Consider the following 18,491-nt stretch of genomic DNA (forward strand, 5'->3'; position numbering starts at 1 on the left):
CTTTTGTTTTTTGTTTTTTTTTTTACAGAATCCCAAATTTGATGGTTCTAGGGGCACTGTTTAGCACATCGAGCACAGACACCACTAGAGGGAGTCCAGAACCAGCAAGTGAAGGCTGCAGGCTCTTGGAAGCCCTAGCTTGCTCAGCTGAGGCTTTCACTAGATTTTCCTCAGGGTTCACACCCAGTTATATAAAACTATCTGTAGTCTCTGTATTGGAACAAAATATCATAAGCTATAAGCTATTCAGGTATGATAAGCAGTAGCAAATTAATGTTTTTCCATGAAAAAAAACTAAAGTGTGTGTGTGTGTGTGTGTGTGTGTGTGTCTGCGCGCAGGTATTCATGAAGTCCAGAGGTATTAGGTCTTTTGGAGATAAACACTCCATGTGGGTGTTGGGAATTAAACTCAGGTCCTCTGCAAAAGCAGCAGTTTGTACTCTTAACCCCTGAACCATCTCTCCAGCCCCTTTTTTTTAAAGATTCCGTTTATCTTATTTTATGTGCATGAGCGCTTTGCTTTCATGTGCATAAGTGCATGACTTGCATTCAGATATTTACTTCTTACAGTTTCGGAAGCTTAAGGGACAAAGATGTAGGTACTGGCTGATTCAAGACTGAGTGAGGGCCTACGTTCTACTTCCTGTGCCTTTTCACTCTTTCCTTACGCAGTGGAAGGCAGCATGTAACTCTCTTGGGACTCCTTTATGATGGCACTGTCATGGCTGTGCTTTGTTGTCACTTCTGGGAGGAAAGAACCTCAAGTGAGGAATTGTCTCAATCAGCTTGGCCCATGGGCGGGTCGGTGGGGGCGTTTTCTTCATTGCTAACTGATAGGCGAGGGCCTGTCCCACTGTGGGCAGTGTCATTCCTTAGCAGGTGCGCTTGAGCTCTGTAAGAGAAGGTAGCTGAGCGAGCCAGGTAAAGCCAGCCCAGTAGGCAACACTTCTCCTGGAGCTCTGCTTCAGTTCCCACCTCTAGGTTCCTGCCCTGAGCTCCTGCCTTGACTTCCCTTGATAACACACTGTAATCTGTAAGTCAAATAAGATCTTTCTTCCCCAAGCTGGATTTGGTAAGTGTTCTATCACAGAAAAAAAAAAAAAGCAAACTAGGACAGAGTATGGTATCAGACAATAAGGTGTTGCTGTGGCAGGCCCAAGCATGTGGCTTCCATGCTTTGGGATGTTTTGTTTAAAGAAGCTAAAGAACTTTGGAGCTTTGATGAAGGATTGATAAACATGTTTGTTGTTGTTGTTGTTGTTTAGATCACAAGTGGGGGATGAGAAAAAGACTTGTGAGATAGCAGGTGATGCTTATCCCCCTTTAGAAGTCGAACCACCTCATGGTGGGGAGATTGGTTGTTAACCAGCTGAAAGACATCCTTGAACAAATGCTGAGAGGAGGTATAAAAGTGAGCCAAAAACAAGAGGAGGGGCCTTCGGAGGCTTGGGAGAGTTTTGGCTGCTCATCGCTCCACTTTGAGTCACTCCTAGAGAGAACCGCTCCTGGCTCCTACTGAGGTTCCGGGTTCTGGTTGCTCCAGGTTCCTGCAGAAGAAATCCTGCTGGTTACGCCAGGAGAATCGTTCCCCGGAACTGATATCCTTATTGGTTTCATCACTGTCTTCTTTAATCTTCTTTTCCTACTGTTTGGGTTAGTCGGGTTATAAAGTGAGGTACTCTTTGGTTAATACGTTTGTAATAAAATATATTTGTTAAGAAAAACGAGCCTATACACTTTGACCTGGACCGGCCATTAGGTGCTCAGAGTTTGGCGAGCTATTGTGGAAACCTGGAGGATAATGCTGAAAGAAATGCAAATAGAGGAGGCCTGGCTTGTGATGTTTCAGGAAGAAGACAAGGCTTTTCCTCCCAAATTCTGGAAGTACGTATGTGTGCCACCATGTGTAACATTGGTGGTGCTGGGAAGAGAGCCCAGATCTGCTTCATGCATACCAGGCATGCGCTCTAGCAACTGAGCTGCCTCTCTCTCTCTCCGCCCTAAGTCCTTCAAGGACAGATAATGGGGTTGCTCCTCCCAGTGTATTTTGTGCCTACCACAGAACGCCAAACATGTAAGTGTTAAAAAAAGAACAAACAACAACAAAAACCCTATTAAATGAATGAAAATTTTAAAACCCTATTAAATGATCTAATAGTGACCAGGCTGAACTGGAAATGGAGGTTTCATTGAGGAAAGAACTCAGGACTGTCTCATGTGTCTTTCTGTGCCAGGCAGTGTGCTAGGTAGTGCGATGGAATGATGCCTAGTGCACACTAGGGACTGAGAGGGCAGAAGGACCATATCCACTCCCTAAAGCAAACCTCTTACTCCTGCCCAGACATTCAGAAACTCTCAACACAAATCTAGCATCTTCCAGGGAGATTCGCTCACCTCTTCACTTCAATGTTCTCTTACCCTGAGGTCCTGTGGCACCAGCCATACATTTATGCATCTAGTTGAATTCTTTTTGCATTGTTAGCCAGTTATGAAAATGGACTTCCTGTTGTCTTTTAATTGCTGAGTCCCTCTTTTTTAATAACTTGTCATAATCTGCTCCCTATTCCAACACTGAGTAAAATTATGCAATTAAATCTCTTTGCTTCTTCAATTACTAAGAGAATTCACTTTGATTTTTTTTTTTTTCACTCAGGAGAATGAGTTTGATGATTTTCAGGAAATCCGTTTGGGTATTATACCTAGGTATATTATAGCTGAGAATTTCAGTCCATCAAATAACTCCTGTATTTTTTTTGAATGCTTAACTTGCCTAGTGGTTGAAAATATTATATACAGTCTGTTCCTACAGCGGAAACAAAACCAACCTAGAGATGGGGAGGTGATTATCTAAAAAGGTCTTGTTCACAGTGATTCAGGGCCTCTGCTTGATTAAGCAGGTCTCTGGTGACTTTCTACACCCCATCGACATAGGAAATGCGGTCTTTGCTTTCTACTTTCTAAGATAATAGTGTCAAGCAGAAGGGGGAGAAATGATTCTTTGCCGAACTGTTGTGTTTTACTGACCTGCTAGACCTCTCTGGATAGTGTATGCCTTGAGACAGAGGAGAGAAGCAGGGGCTTGTGGCCATTTGGCCTTAAAATGGAGGGCTTCTTTGGGAAGACGCTGATATGCCGGCTTCTAAAGTAGCAGAACTGGGGACAAGGAAGATACAGGTTCCTCCGAATCATCTGAAGCCGAGCAGATAGGAGGCCTCCTTCAGAACAACCACAGCGCGCCCATTGTCCCCCCTGGCTGAATGTCCCATTTATCCACTGTAATGAAGGTCATTGTTTTCTGCCCACACCCAGAACTGTGCGGGAGTGGCTATGAATGCCGAGGCATTTTTTTTTTTTTTCCAAGATTGTCTTGGCCCACATCGTTCTGTGGTGCTACTCCCAGGCCTTCATGGCTCTGGAATTCAAGTAAGCACAGTACGTTTCAGAAACATGAACTAGTGCTTGACCTGTTTCCGAAGCACTGGCTTGGGATCTTGGCAAACGTGCTATCTCAAGGAAGAATTCACTCAAGCCCTCCTCGGTGCTCAGCCCGAACCAGTGCTCGCACTTGACTTCATTCTTGAAGGAGCTGTTCTTGAGAATTCATTTCACCTCCCTAGACAGAAGTCTTAGAATCTACAAATTATCGGGACCACTAAGTAACTGTACTATTGCGGTGGCTGTAGTCATGATCTCTCATCTTATAAGAACACTCCCAGACAATTGATTGAAATTTAATTTTTAAAAGATTGAAGCCTTCTAGGCATATAATATGGAACTCTACTCAACAGTGACAGCTGTGCAGTGTTTAGTGCATCGTGTGTGTTGGAAAGACTGTTTCTACTTTGTAGATGAAGGGACTGGGGCACAGAAAGGTTAAGTAGCTTTCCTGAAATTGACAGAGCAAGTGAGTTCCCTAGAATGCCAAACAAGGGGATTGGTGGGCACAAAGTTCTCACTCTGAACCATCACACTACCCTGTACTAACCTGAGTAGGATATGCAAACAGGGTCTACCAACTAGAAGACCAGGCAACTTTAAAATTCTACACCTAACTTTAAGATAAAACTAATACCTGCTGGTCAGTGGTGGCGCACACCTTTAACCCCAACACTCTGGGAGGCAGAGGCAGGCAGAACGCTTTGAGTTCAAGGCCAACTGGTCTACAAAGGAGTCCAGGACAGCCAAGGCCACACAAAGAAACCCTGTCTTGAAAAACAAAACAAAAACAAAAACAAAAACTAATACCTACCTAGTAGGTTCATTTATTTAGCAAATGTTTCTTGACCTCTGTTTAACATGGGCTGGGACTATAGTAATATTATAATTAAATTCGCATAGTACACTCCTATTGGGTAATAACCTTATCTACATTGAAACACTATGTCCTGGAAGAAGGAAGGAGGCTTAAAAGTCAGAATAACTGAAACATAAAAGGCCCTGTAAGTAAAAATAATATAAAAACAAACTTAGAAGCCCCCGAGAGATGAATCACAAGGCTCTTCCCCAAGGATATAAGAGCAGTAAGCAATACTGGAGTGAGAAGACCATGTGGCTGGCCAAGCTGCCTATACGTTGTGGGAAGCTCCAAGGATGCAGCTTTTAGGAGTTGCCATCCATGCTGAGATGGGCTTTTTGTGATTCAGGGTCTTTGAGTCATTTGTTGTCCTATAAGTATCCTATCACCCATATTCTTATAAACAAACAAACAAAGCATCATCAACAACAAAACCCAATAAACTCAATAGTTCATTATTCCAGACTTGGATAGAATCACTTCTTAGGTCTGTTTTAGGTGTTTTACCTAAGGTGAATAGACATTTGCTCTCTTCTCTTCAGGAGCATTCACACAACATGATTGGTGAAAAAAGACTGGCAGAGCCAAAGTTGGACTGGGGAGGAATGGCTGTGCAGCCCCTGTGATGAGTGCTGATGCATGTAGCTGACACAGGTTCATGTGATGGCAAAATGTTCCTGGGCTCATTGGGATATGCGTACCCTTTCATGTGGTATGGGACAGTAAGCCTCCTTGATATACTGGTGGTTGCACGCTCTCAGGAACCAGTGGGCCATGCAGCTGACACCAAACCATTTGAGAGTACAGTGGTCTCACAGGGACTTATGGGAAGGCAAGGGCCTTTGTGATGGCCCACAGTGTGTCACAACCAGAGTCAATTCCACAGCAGGACAATAGTAAAGCCCTGTTCCCTACTCGAGCCTGAGCCCAACTAGGGAGTGCAAGGCTGCCCCACTAAGATGACAAGGGGTGGGGAGATGTGTGACAGTCCCACAAGAGCAGCACCCCAGGATCAGAAAGCAAGATATACCTCATGGAAAAAACTGGGGCTTGAGTTATAGTTGGATACATGGGATGATGTATTCCGTATGTGTTGCTCTACTCAACATTGCTTTCTGAAAAAAAAAAATCGTCAAGATATTTTTGTTCTATAATGTTAGCATCCCCTTGGCTGCTTGAGTACAGCTGGCATGTACTTGGAGTGGATGGTGGCAGCCCTTCAGTAATCCTACCCAACCTTTCTAAGAAGAGATTTCATGGAGATCCCACAAACCATGAAGACTAATCTCTTGCTGTTGGTTACATGCTAGAACCACATGGGTGAGTCCCTGATGCTGAAGACACCATGTCCTGCCTACAGGACATGGAGAACTCAGCCTGGGACATAGATGGAGGAAGCATATTTCCTGCTGGATGACTTTCTCTGTGCCAGAAGATGCCATACAAGTTGCTAGGGGAGAATTGTCACCAAGGCTCTGCTCAGCTACAAATCCCACGTGTTATGGTACCACCTTACCCCAAAAGATGTGCCTGCTGGTGCAATAGTGGCACAGCTGTCACAAGTGTTACCAACTGCTTTTGGATTGGATGTAAAGCCAGTTCCAAAGGCACCAATTCACTTATGGCACTGTAACTAGAGCAAAAGCCATCTCTGGAGGTCATAGTCCTCAATGGAAGGCCACCGCTGTTATTTTATTAAATATATGTGATGTCCTTGTTAAATTGCTTTGTAAACACTTGTTTTTATAATCATATATTTCACTACTGCTGTCCGACTCAATTCATAGTGGGGAGAGACTTCTTTTTGCAGTGGATTATGAGCTGTAAAGACTCATAGTCAGGCTCTTGAATACAGGTGACTGTTGCTATAGCAGAGGCACATTGCTCATCTATAGGTGGAGAAAAATAATCAGCCATCTGTATCACTTCCTCCAAGGCTCATGGAAAATTGTGGAAAGAATGTAAAAGCTAGAGAAAGGGGTGATGTGCTATGTTGTGTAGCTTTTTCCTGTAAATTGAAATGTGAGGAACGTGTGAGGAACCCCACAGACACACTAGTGTGAGGAACCCCACAGCCACGCTAGTGTGAGGAACCCCACAGCCACGCTAGTGTGAGGAACCCCACAGCTATGTTAGTGTGAGGAACCCCACAGCCACGCTAGTGTGAGGAACCCCACAGCCACGCTAGTGTGAGGAACCCCACAGCCACGCTAGTGTGAGGAACCCCACAGCTATGTTAGTGTGAGGAACCTCACAACCATGCTAGTGTGAGGAACCCCACACCCATGCTAGTGTGAGGAACCCCACAGCCACGCTAGTGTGAGGAACCCAATAAACTCACTAGTCCACTCTACTAGACTTTGATGGAATCATTTCTTTGGTCTAGCAAACTACACTGACTAGATTTTTGTTTATTTCCTTAGGAATAATCACACATAATTTCCCATAGAGCCAGACACTTACTAAGTAACCAATGATAATTATTTTAATTTAATAATACTGCTCTAGTTTCATTTCTGTTTTTCTGATAAAATACCACCACAAAAAGCAATTTGGAAGCCAAGAGGAGGTAGTGCATGCCTTTAATCCCAGCACTCAGGATACAGAGGTAGGCAGATCTCTGCAAGTTTGAGACCTGGTCTACAGAGTGAGTTCCAGGATAACCAAGTCCACACAGAAAAACCCTGTTTCAAAAAAAACAAAACAAAAAACCAAAACAACAACAAAACAAAACAAAAACTTGGGAAAGGAAGAGTGCTTTTAACTTATGTTCTAGTTTACAATACATTATAGCAAGGAAGACAAAGTAATAGGAACTTAACTCGGCACATTACATCCATAGTCAAATGCAGAGAGAGATGAGTGCACGCATGCTCGGTGCTCAGCTAGCTTTCTCCTGAAACCATGGTACTGCTGCTTTCAGAGTGCATCTCCTAACATCAATAAAGACAACCACCCACAGACATGCACAGGACAACCTCTAACTGAGACTCTTCCCTGGTAATTTTAGGTTGTGTGAAGTTGACAATTTAACTACCACAAGTAGCAAGCTAATAATATAATATATATATATATTTCCTAATACCCAGATAGAGGTTATGGTCTATGTCTCCTAATGGTATTTTAAATATCTACAGAATACTGCCTTCCTATTTGAGGGGAATCAAACAAACCCAACAACCAAGTGTCCCTTGGGACCAGAGAAAATGCATTGGCATGGATGTCAAAAAAGGAAAGCATTCGTTACACAATGAAGGCCAGGTAAGACATGCAGAAGATGCTTGGCACCCCCAAGGAGCTGGAAGTGCATTCTGTGAGTGCACAGGTGCATCTTGGGCAACAGGTACGGGCACCATGTTACTTCTCTGATGATGTCGAGGAGCCCAACAACCATGGTTACTAAGGTTATTTTTTTTTAGTAAAACTGGGTTTCTTTCTCTTAGTTTCTCTCTTCACCCAGCTATCACACAATAACTGAGACTCTTTCATATTTGTTTATAAAGCTTTACAACACAATCTTGAGACTCTTAAGTCTTTTCATAACCCTCTATGTTATCCTGACTCCCTCTTTGCCAAAATTTCAGTTTACTTGCTTTTTAGTACTTTCTTTGCTCCAGCTGAATCTTCTAGACAGGAGAATCTCAGAATGAGGACTGCAACCAGATATGGGGGGTACAGAAATCAGCATTTGAGTTACACAATAACCTTATGCCTACACATGGTTCTTAAAATATACCTTGGAAACAAGGCATGCAGTGCTAGCCTATGCTGGATTCTGTCCTATGCCTGACATGCTCACATTCCAAGAGTTGCAAGTATTTCCTGAGTTTTATAAGAGACTTTGCCTCTCCAGGTTGCCGGTAATAAAATGTGATGTTATATATGATTTTTTTTTTCGAGACAGTGTTTCTCTGTGTAGCTCTGGCTGTCCTAGATGCTCTCTTTGTAGACCAGGCTGGCTTTGAACTCACAGAGATCCACCTGCCTCTGCCTCCCAAGGACTGGGATTAAAGACATGCGCCACCACGCCCGGCCCTTATATATGATTTTTAAAAAATATCTCTCTCTCATACACACACACACACACACACACACACACACACACACACACACGGGGGGGGGGAGTGTTAGTTATTTAGTTAGTTAGTTAGTTAGTTAGTTAGTTAGTTAGTCAGTCAGTTAGTCTTGCCAGGTGTGGTGGTATGTACCAATAATCTAAGCACTCAGAAGGTTGACACAGGAGATTTATGAGTTCAAAACCAGCCTGGGCAATGTAGTAAGTTTTGTCTTAAAAAGAAAAAGGTGCCAAAATGCACAGTAAATGAACTCTTGGTGTAGGAACCAGATATAGAAAGTATATCTCTTCCCATTTCTGAACCTGCTGTCAGCATCTTTTTGTTTCTTAATGTCCCTTCCTGTCCTGCCTAGTTCCTCTTCTTCCCATTTCAGTTCCCAATAAGAATAATAACAACAACATGTAAAGTATAGTGAGTGGTGTTGTAAGAGCTCCACATGTATTAGCTCATCTGATCATCATAACATGTCTATGACTTACATTCTATCAAATTTGAGAAGTCGGAGGTACTGAAGGATCAAACAGTTATGTAATATCGTTCTGCTAGTAAATTGTAGAGTCAGAGGATTTAGCTTCTTTGCCACTATCCTGGACTGTTTCACTCTGCAACAGTGCCTATCATGGTACTAAAATAAAAATGTTCAGGCAACAGTCAAAGGTCTTCCTCTTTACTTTTTAGATATCTATCATCAACCATAGAGCCCATGTGGACTAAAATTAACTCTAATGGGATATTTGTTACTAGTGATGAGAAATACTGAATAGTATAATTCATTTACTAACATTGTGTATACTTGTATGTGTGCTGTGGTGTGTGTGCTGTGTGTGTTCATGCTATATGCACTTGTTGTGTGTGTGAACATGTGTATGTGTACAGGTGAATGTGTCTGTGCATGCATTTGTATGCATGTGTGTGCTGTGTATGCTTGTGAATGTGTGTGCATAAGTGCATGCATGTGAGTGAATGTGTGTCCTGTGTGTGCATGTGAATGTGTGTACATGCTTGCATGCACCCTGCATGTGTGTATGTGTCTAAGGAAATGAGTTCAGCAACAGCTCTGCACAGAATTAACTAAGCTGTCGCTAAGTCGCAACACAGCATATCTATCTATTCAAGAAATAACATCAAAGTTTTCGTGTTTTCCTTATGCGGGTCTCTGGTATAAGATAACACTAAAGTTGCCACTTACCGAAAAGTATGTTATGCATAAAATTGGCAGAATCAGTTTATGGTATCTTTATGGACAAAGATAGACACTTCCTGAAAATGCAAACACAATATCTTTCAAAAGCATCAAGATGGAATAGTGAAAAAGCAGGACTCAGAGGACACCGTGAGATTAATGTGTTTGTGTAGCTGTGCCTACAGAGGCTGTGCGCCTCATCCCAGGCTGTCGAAGTGCAGAGGCTGAGCGGTGGCTAGACTCTGTTATCGTGATGGGAATGCAGGCTGCACTTCCTGCATCACTTCCTGCAGAGCTCTCAGCCAGCCTGTCCTGTCCACAGCGGTGGACGTCATATGCTCTGTTAGCGTCACTAGAAAACAGCTAAGGGCTTTAGTGCCCTGGCTTAGATCTTCAAGGACAGAAAACGTAGGAGCAGAAGCAGCCTAATGCGATCCATGTTGATGCTGGCCTCAAACTCTCAACTACAACTCAGGAGGCATCGAGCTCCAGAAGAGGACATTGGATTCTACCACCCTGATCAAAAAGCAACTCAGGATCTTTTTTTTTTTTTTCAAACCAAACGTTTCTTTATTGGATCAAAGAAATGATTGTTGAAGTTTGCAAAATTTAAGGTGAAAAGTATAAAATGGTAAACAGAGAGTGAAAGGTTAAATTACGTTTGGAGATTTATGATTTTAGTGTGTTACACACTAGCAAGCTTCAAAATTACTCTTTTAAGACAGGACTAAGTTCCCCTGTGCCACCTTGGGCAAGTCATCCAGCCAGCCACTGTTTCCACAGAGTGCTCTCCAGAGAGAAGGCTCCAGAACAGCTCCGCTGTGCCTCCTCTCCAGGAAAAGACAGCAGAAGTCCACCAGCCCTCTGCATTCTAAGCCTCAGCTCCCCGCAGGTCCAGCACTGCCCAGTGGGCACCAGGCTGGCTGAATGGCTGTGAATCCAAGCCATGGTCTACCTGACTATTATATTTACCACACTCCTCTCCGCCCCGTGTCAAGCTTTCTACTCCTTCTCTGAGGGATCCTGGCCTAGTGCGAACAGACTTCTAAGGCCAGTTAGAAACCATGCTGCTTCTAGCAGAGAAGAGGAGGCAAGACCAGAGGAGAAACTTAGGGTAGGGGAAGAGGGGGCGGACTTCAACTTTTGAACCAAGCTATATAACCTTGTGGGTGGGGGAGGCAAATTTCCTTCTCCTTCCCCCAGCCCATAACAGAAGTAGTGCAGAGCAGAACAGAGCTGAGAGTAATAAAAAACCCAGGGCCCCAGGCAGAGCTCAGAAGCATCTTGCTCTAAGCCCTGGCCTGTGAAGGGCTGGAGGCCTCTCAGCCTCTGACCTGCTCCTTGACCTCCAGCTCTTTCCTCCACTAAGCTTTTTGATGTAGTGGACACCTCCTGTGACCATCAGAGGAGCCTCAGAGTAAGGAATGTTCCAGGTGGTTCCGTTTAAAGATTGTTTTTGTTTTGTTTTGCTTTTAAGTTTTAAACATTAAAAAAAAAAATTAAGCACCCAGGCAAAGTGAAAGGGCGAAGAAAAACTAGTCTTGGGTGTCTTTGAATAAAACAGGAAAGCAGGAGAGTAAATTTCTTTTGGTTTTATTCACTAAAGGATTTTAATGTTTTATAAAAAAAATTTTGGCTGTTGTCCTTGACCCACCCCCCCCCAAAAAAAAACAAAACAAAAAGGAAAGAAAGGAAGGAAGAGAAAAAAATTAACTTAGGAATTCTTCCCATTGATTGTTTTTTTGTTGTTGTGTTTTGGTTTTTGAGTCAGGGTTTCTCTGTGTAGCCCTGGCTGTCCTGGAACTCACTTGTAGACCAGGCTGGCCTCGAACGCAAAGATCCACCTGCTCTTGCCTCCCAAGTGCTGGGATTAAAGGTCTATGCCACCATACCTGGCCTCATTGATTGGGTTTATCTTTGTTTGTTTTAATAAGAAATTTGAATTCCTTGTTTTTGTCCCTAGATTCTTTTTACAGTTTTTTACTTCTTTTATGTATATGAGTGTTTGCCTGAATGTATATATGCACACCACATGTGTGCCTGCCTCGTGTCTCCAGAGATTAGAAGAGAGTGTTGGATCCCCTGGAACTACAGTTACACATATGTACAGCCACCATGTAAGTGCTGGGAATCAAACCCTCCATTACAAGAGCAGCAAATGCTCCTAAGCACTGAGCAATCTCTCCAGTCAGATAATTCTATCATCATCACCACCACCACCATCATCATCACCACCACCACCACCGCCACCATCACCACCACCACCATGACCACCACCATTATCGCCACCACCACCATCATCACCACCACCATCATTGCCACCATCATCATCATCACCACCACCATCATCATCACCACCACTACCATCATCGTCACCACCACCATTGTGGAGGCACATGTCTCAGTGTGGAGGGCAAAGAAGAGTCCTGGAGATTCAGTCTCTACTTCTAGCTACTCCACTTTACAAATGATGCATGAGTAATTAAAACACCACAGCCCAAGAGAAAAATCCCTGCACCACTCAGCTTCCTACTGGCCCTGTGAGCCAGCAGGCTCCGCAGTGCAGGCTCCTTGGCTCCTCCTACTTAGCAACCTCGATGGCATCTGGGAGATTGCTAGGCATCCAGGCCCTCAGAGTGGTAGGAAGGCTTCCTGGACTTTATCACCTTCCCTTCCCTTCCCTCTAACCAAACAAAATGAAGGCTTTCGGGCCCAAATGAGAACCTTCTTTCTGAATAAAATTCCTACTAGCTTGGATGTGGGTCCTGTCGGCTTCTTGGGTCCCTATGTGTGAACACCTATTGGTTATCTGTGATTTACAAGTGAGGTGGAGACTATAAAACAAATGCCCTGGTAAAAATCTTTAGTTAAAAACAGTCTGTGAGGGGCAGAGAGGTGGCTGAGTGGGAAGAAGGTGTGCGCTGCTCTAGCAGAGGACCTAAGTTTATACCGAGCAGTGCACAACTTCTTGTAACTCCAACTCAAGAAGGACCAGTATCTCCTCTGTATCCTGCACATGCGCGTGTACACACACACACACACACACACACACACACACACACACACACACACGAATAAAGCATTTTTTTTTTCGAGACAGGTTTCTTTGTGTAGACTTGGTGTCCTGAACTCACTATGTAGACCAGGCTGGCCTTGAATTCACAGCGATCCGCCTGCTTCTGCCTCCCGAGTGCTGGGATTCAAGGCGTGTGCCACCGTGCTCAACTGGAAAAAAAATTTAAACAAAATCCAAGTTTTTGGTAGTATGAAGATGCATTTTATTCGCTGTGAACATCAGTGAAATCATAATTTCCTCCCTCTAGAAAGCTTAATTGTGTTCAAGATGTTATTTTCAAAAAAGTAAAAAGAGGAGAGCCGGGTGTGGTGGCACATGCCTTTAATCCCAGCACTCGGGAGGCAGAGGCAGGCAGATTGCTGTGAGTTCAAGGCCAGCCTGGTCTACAAAAGCAAGTCCAGGACAGCCAGGACTGTTACACAGAGAAATCCTGTCTTGATAAACTTAAATAAATAAATAAATAGAAAAGTAAAAGGAGTTTAAGAATAAATAGGAGCTTATATTTTTTTTAAAAATGTGCTGATTAAAGGAATTTGCTTCAGCTATCATGAAAGTTTACTGTTATTAAATGTCTGGGCTAGGATAGAGGGGTTTTTTGTTGGTGGACGTGTTTTGTTTTGTGTGTGTTTTTGTTTTTACTTTATAAATGTTTATTGAGAAAAGAAGAAAATGGTGCATTTTGTTTCAGAAATAATCTAGCGTGAGAAAGATAGAGCAGTTAATTTAGTTTATTTTAATTTTATATTTGTGTGTGTGTGTTGTACAAATTGTTTTTAATACTGTGTAGCATAGAATTGGGGTTGTGTTTGGATGGTGATAACCCAAATCTTTTTCTTTTCTTTTAATATTTTACATATACATTTATGTTATTATACATATATACAAAAGAAGAACCACAGGAATAATATTAATGTTACATTCATAGTGTTTTGGCTGTTTGTATTTGACAACCTTGAAGAAAACATATTTCTGATCTTGATGAGTCTAAAATTCTGAATGTAAATCAATATCTATCACACCTCATCTCTCTCAACTTAAAACATCTATCTAGACCTAAAAACATCTTAACTCCTAAACAACTAAGCTTAAATGTAAAACTAAACTATCTGGTCTTCAACCTTATCAGAGACTTGAGAAGGAATAAAATTAATTGACTGAGTAAATAGGAAGTGCAGGTCAGCAGCTTCCAAAGTGAAAAAACTGGCAGAGACAGTTTGCTGCCTGAATAGTCACCCCTAACTCTCTGTAATGGTGAAGCATCATCTTCAGCCTTCTGACCCAATATATCTGACACACAGATCTGTGAGACAGGAACTATTGAGGGCTTGCTTCCCCTGTCTTGGCAGAGTTTGGCCGTCGACTCTACCTACATCCAAGCTTGCCTATTTTTAGGCAGAATTCTGTCTGTGGCTGAAAGGAGGACATTTTGCCCAGTGGCTTGTTTGCTACATTTGAAGCCATGTTCGTAAGGAGGTTCTTTGATGCTCATCATCTTCTTTGAGGTAGGTAGGATATAGTTTGGTTGGTTGGTTTTTTGTTTTTGTTTTGGTTTTGGTTTTGGTTTTGGTTTTCAAGACAGGGTTTCTCTGTGTAGCCCTGGCTGTCCTAGACTCATTTTGTAGACCAGGCTGGCCTCGAACTCACAGCGATCTGCCTGCCTCTGCCTCCCAAGTGCTGGGATTAAAAGCGTGCGCCACCACACCTGCTAAGTTTGTTTTTGTTTTTGCCTTGTTTTGTTACCATTTATTTTCGTTTTTAAAATTTTGACAGGTTCTAGCAATGTATCCCTGGCTGACCTGGCGTAGCTGCCAAAAGTTGCTGCATTGCACATTTATAATTTTAGCTTAACTCTCACAAACTCAAAATACTATTATCTATTAAACTAAATTTTTCATAAACAAACGGAGAAAGATAAATATCTTCCTTACAAAATAGCTTCACATTTCTTCCAGTTCTGGTTGACTCATTTCTAAAGGGTAGTGATTGGGTTGGGGCGAGCACAGACACTAATTCACAGCTGAGAAACCTGTTTTTATTTAAACTATCAGGATTACTATTACCAGTGAGATGAAAATATCCCCACACACACCTCCTGAGTGGATGCAATAAAAGAGTGGCTTATTTCTTTCCAAAAGCTCATAAGAATAACATAAAAATTAACCAACAGTGCATTACATAGAACTTCAAACTCCCCAAAACTATCAGAGTCCTAGAAAATAAAAAGAATAAGATGCAGTTATCAAGAAGAGGTGCACAGATAAAGGATGTGGTCTCCTGGGATAAATCCTAGAACAGAAAGGGAGCGTTAGAGCTGTCAAAATCCCCGATCTAGAGTTTAGTTACTCATTCACAGCTTTGCCTCCTTGGTTTGGGCTAATCTTGAGGACCTGTGGATGATGACTGTGTAACGAGGTAAGACTGAAGGCAGCTGCATCAGGCTGATGGGTCTACACACCTTCTTTGTGCCATCTTCATAACTTTATTGTAAATCCAAACATTAATACCAGCTACTCTGGAGGCTAAGGCAAAAAGACCATATATACGTTCAAGGAAAGTTCAAGGCCAACCTAGGCAACTTAAGGTGTCTCTGTCTCAAAAATTAAAAAAACAAAAAGGTTTCAGTTGTAACTCAGTTGAAAAATGCTTCCCTAACATGCATAAGGCCCTGAGTTGAACATTCTTACAAATCAATAAATAAGTAATTCCCACAAACACATGAAAAAATTGAAATTCACCAATCTTTCTTCAGCTGTGTATCCCACCTATAGTAAGAGGTCTATTTCTGGTCTAAAATTGTATTTTTTTTTTAAAAAAATCTCCCTCAAATATTTTCAATATTGTATTTAATTGTGGAATCAATTTGAAGGGAACTTTTGGAATAGGCAATGAATTCCACAAACATGCACTAGGTGGGAGCTGCTGTATTACCTACAAAATCTCTCCGGAGGTCTAAACATGGTAAAAGAGATATCTCTACAAGAAGATTGTTACAGCTATGTGGTAAGTGCTTAAAGGGGTATTAGCAGGATGCACTGGACCACAGGAAATCAATTCACCCCCTCTGTAGAAGGTAAGGGAACTTTAGGCACAAAACCTAGGATTGTATGGATCAGTATTTTATCTAACCAGACTCAGTCCAATAATAGCAAACATATATCTAAGTGACTGGGTAGGAAAAGTTGCAGATTATTTGGGTCACTCCCCATGCCCCACCAGCCGCCCCCACACCCACACATGCCACCTCCTACTCCCTCACACCCCATCCCCTAACCCCCCACACCCATTGAGGGTCTTCTGAGTCCTGACATTTCACTCACTGCTACAAGCTAAGCTAATCTGCACATGATGCCACAGAAGCCTTTACTAGGAAGATTGGCAAGCTTGAAATATGTCCGCTGAGGTGAGTTAATTGCTCTTCAGGAAAGGCAGTATGTCAGCTGTCATAGTCTGCCATTTGTAAACTAGACCTCCATTAAAAAAAAAAAAAAACCTGCCTCTTGGCCCATTCAATTTCCACCTCACAAAGTGTCTGGCTTAGGCCTTGCAATACGCAGTCCTGAGATTTTATTTTTCCTGCCCTTACATTTTGAATAATAGTAGAAGCAGAAATTGAGGATTCCTAAGCAAAAGTTTGTAACTAGGCTTTCAAATTCTGAATAACTGTTCATACCAGGCTTTCCTAAAGCCGGGGTACATGGCTACAGCAGTATTTTGTCACTTTGCTCATAGGTGGAGAGGATGATAGGACAGCCTTCTTCTTCTTCTGTGACACTGCTCAAGATCAGGATGTTATGGACTCCCGGAGAACAGAAAACCTTATTTTGGAGAACGGTAATTCTGGAAAATTGCTCACCAGCATTATGTGAGACAGACAACAGTGAGACAGCAAGCACAGAGCTCAGAGTACCCGGCAAAGTGCACAAAGGAGCCAGGCAGAAAGGCTTTCCCACGCTAATCTCCTGTCCCCCTCCAGAACAGCCTGTGGGCTGAGGGGAGCCAGGTGGCCGTGGGAGGCTTTCTCTCAGAGCAGTGCCTACTGTTTTGCCCGAGCTGAGCTGCAGAGGAAAATATCACTGACAACAAGGAAATATCTGTGTCTAAAGAAAAACAGCTCTTAGGGGGTTCTTTCTCTTGTTGTAAATGTAATAATGTCTTGTGTAGAAAAGTAGACAGAGAACTTAGAAGCAGAGAGAACTACAGATTGCCTGTTGCATCTCCAGGCCAAGACACTAGCTCAAGGCATTAGGTTTTGATATCAAAGTTGTTCTGGATAATTTTAAATCTCCTTCTTAAAAGATGCATACTCTGTCCTATGGTGGAATTTTTTAATTCTAAGTCTTAATTTTATTCATTTACCTAAGAAACATCCAGGGGCCAACGATGTTCCTCGCTGCAAAGACGGATGTCCCGAGTTCAATTCCTAGGACCTACACGGCAGAAGAGCAGAACTGACTCCCTTAGGATGTCCTCTGAGATCCACTCTGAGATGCACACATTTATGGACTTATGTGCTCACATGCACACAATAAATAACAAATGTTTAAATCTAAAACTAAAAAAAAAAAAAAGCACTATTCACTAAGAAAAAAACGTGTTTGTTCATTAGAGAGTCAAGAACTTTGGCCTAATGTCAAATGTGTTGCCACTTCCTGAACCGTTCTCTGGAGCTTTATCATTCAATCTCTTTCTTTCTTTATAGGGTTTTCATTTAAATCTCTAGACCAGAGACAACAATGAGAGTCAGCTTGAGGAATATTGCTGAAAATGGAGTGGGAGAGGAGTTCGGGCTCCAAGAATGGAATGAGCGGGAAACCACAGATGAGCTTGTGTGCTGTGTGGATTATGTCAAAGGAAACTGGTTAACTCTGCAAGTAGCATGTGGTGAGACACAAAGGCTATTGTTTTCCCACCAAGGAACCTGCCCGCATATACACTGATATCCAGATACTGCCAGACTGGTTGACCTCCATCTTTTAGCTTACATGACAGCATCCATTGCACTGGACTTGTAGAGGATGGCTAGAAACTAATGTGAAAGATATAAGAAAGTCCCTCGAAAAAGGGTTCTCATGTTTCTTCTGGTCTTCTCGGGGCCAGATCAATTTGAAGGCTGTCCCAAGCTGGGATCATTTTAAATGCTTAGAGAAAGCTGAGTTTACCTTCACTGGTGCTTCTCTTTGAAGCTGTCTTCTGCTGAAAGCGTTAGGAGGTGCTGTTCACAGCTGACACAAACCCTGAGAGGATTTTTGTGCAGTTGTAGTGCCCAGGCTGCCTGCACGAGCTTTCAAAGCTTCATTGGAAGTCAAAAACAGTAAAATATCAGAGAAAGATGGCTGGGTTTTCGGCATTGAACAATTGGTTGAGAGCTCTGCTGTGCTCAGGATGGAGTGGAAGAGAAAACTGTCCTTGAGGAGCCTAGAGGCTATGGAAAGAAACCTGGACTATAGGAGACTGGGGGTGGGGGGGGGCAGGGGGAGGAATGCTGTGAGCTAGAAAAACATTGAGGATCTGGTAAAAAAAAAAAAAAAGGCCAACCCATAGCATCCTAGGTACAAAACAGGGTTTCATTAGCCCCTCAAATTGATTAGGCAAGAAAGAAAGACAGCATTAAGAAAAACGATGTCCAGAGATATGGCTCAGAGGTCAAGTACTTGATTACCACATTAGAGGCACTGAATTTGATCCCTAGCATCACAGAGGTAGACGACGACGAGGATGATGAAGAAGAAGAAGGAAGAGTGGGAGAAGTGGGAAAGAGATGGAGAAAGGAGAGGAGGAGGAGATACTGGAGAGGAAACACTGAATCGCCAGAGCTCACAAGGTTCTCACAGAGAAGCCCACAAACTATTTGATACTTTACAA

Source organism: Acomys minous (assembly GCF_964271855.1).
Source record: "Acomys minous genome assembly, chromosome: 3".
Classification (NCBI taxonomy): Eukaryota; Metazoa; Chordata; class Mammalia; order Rodentia; family Muridae; genus Acomys; species Acomys minous.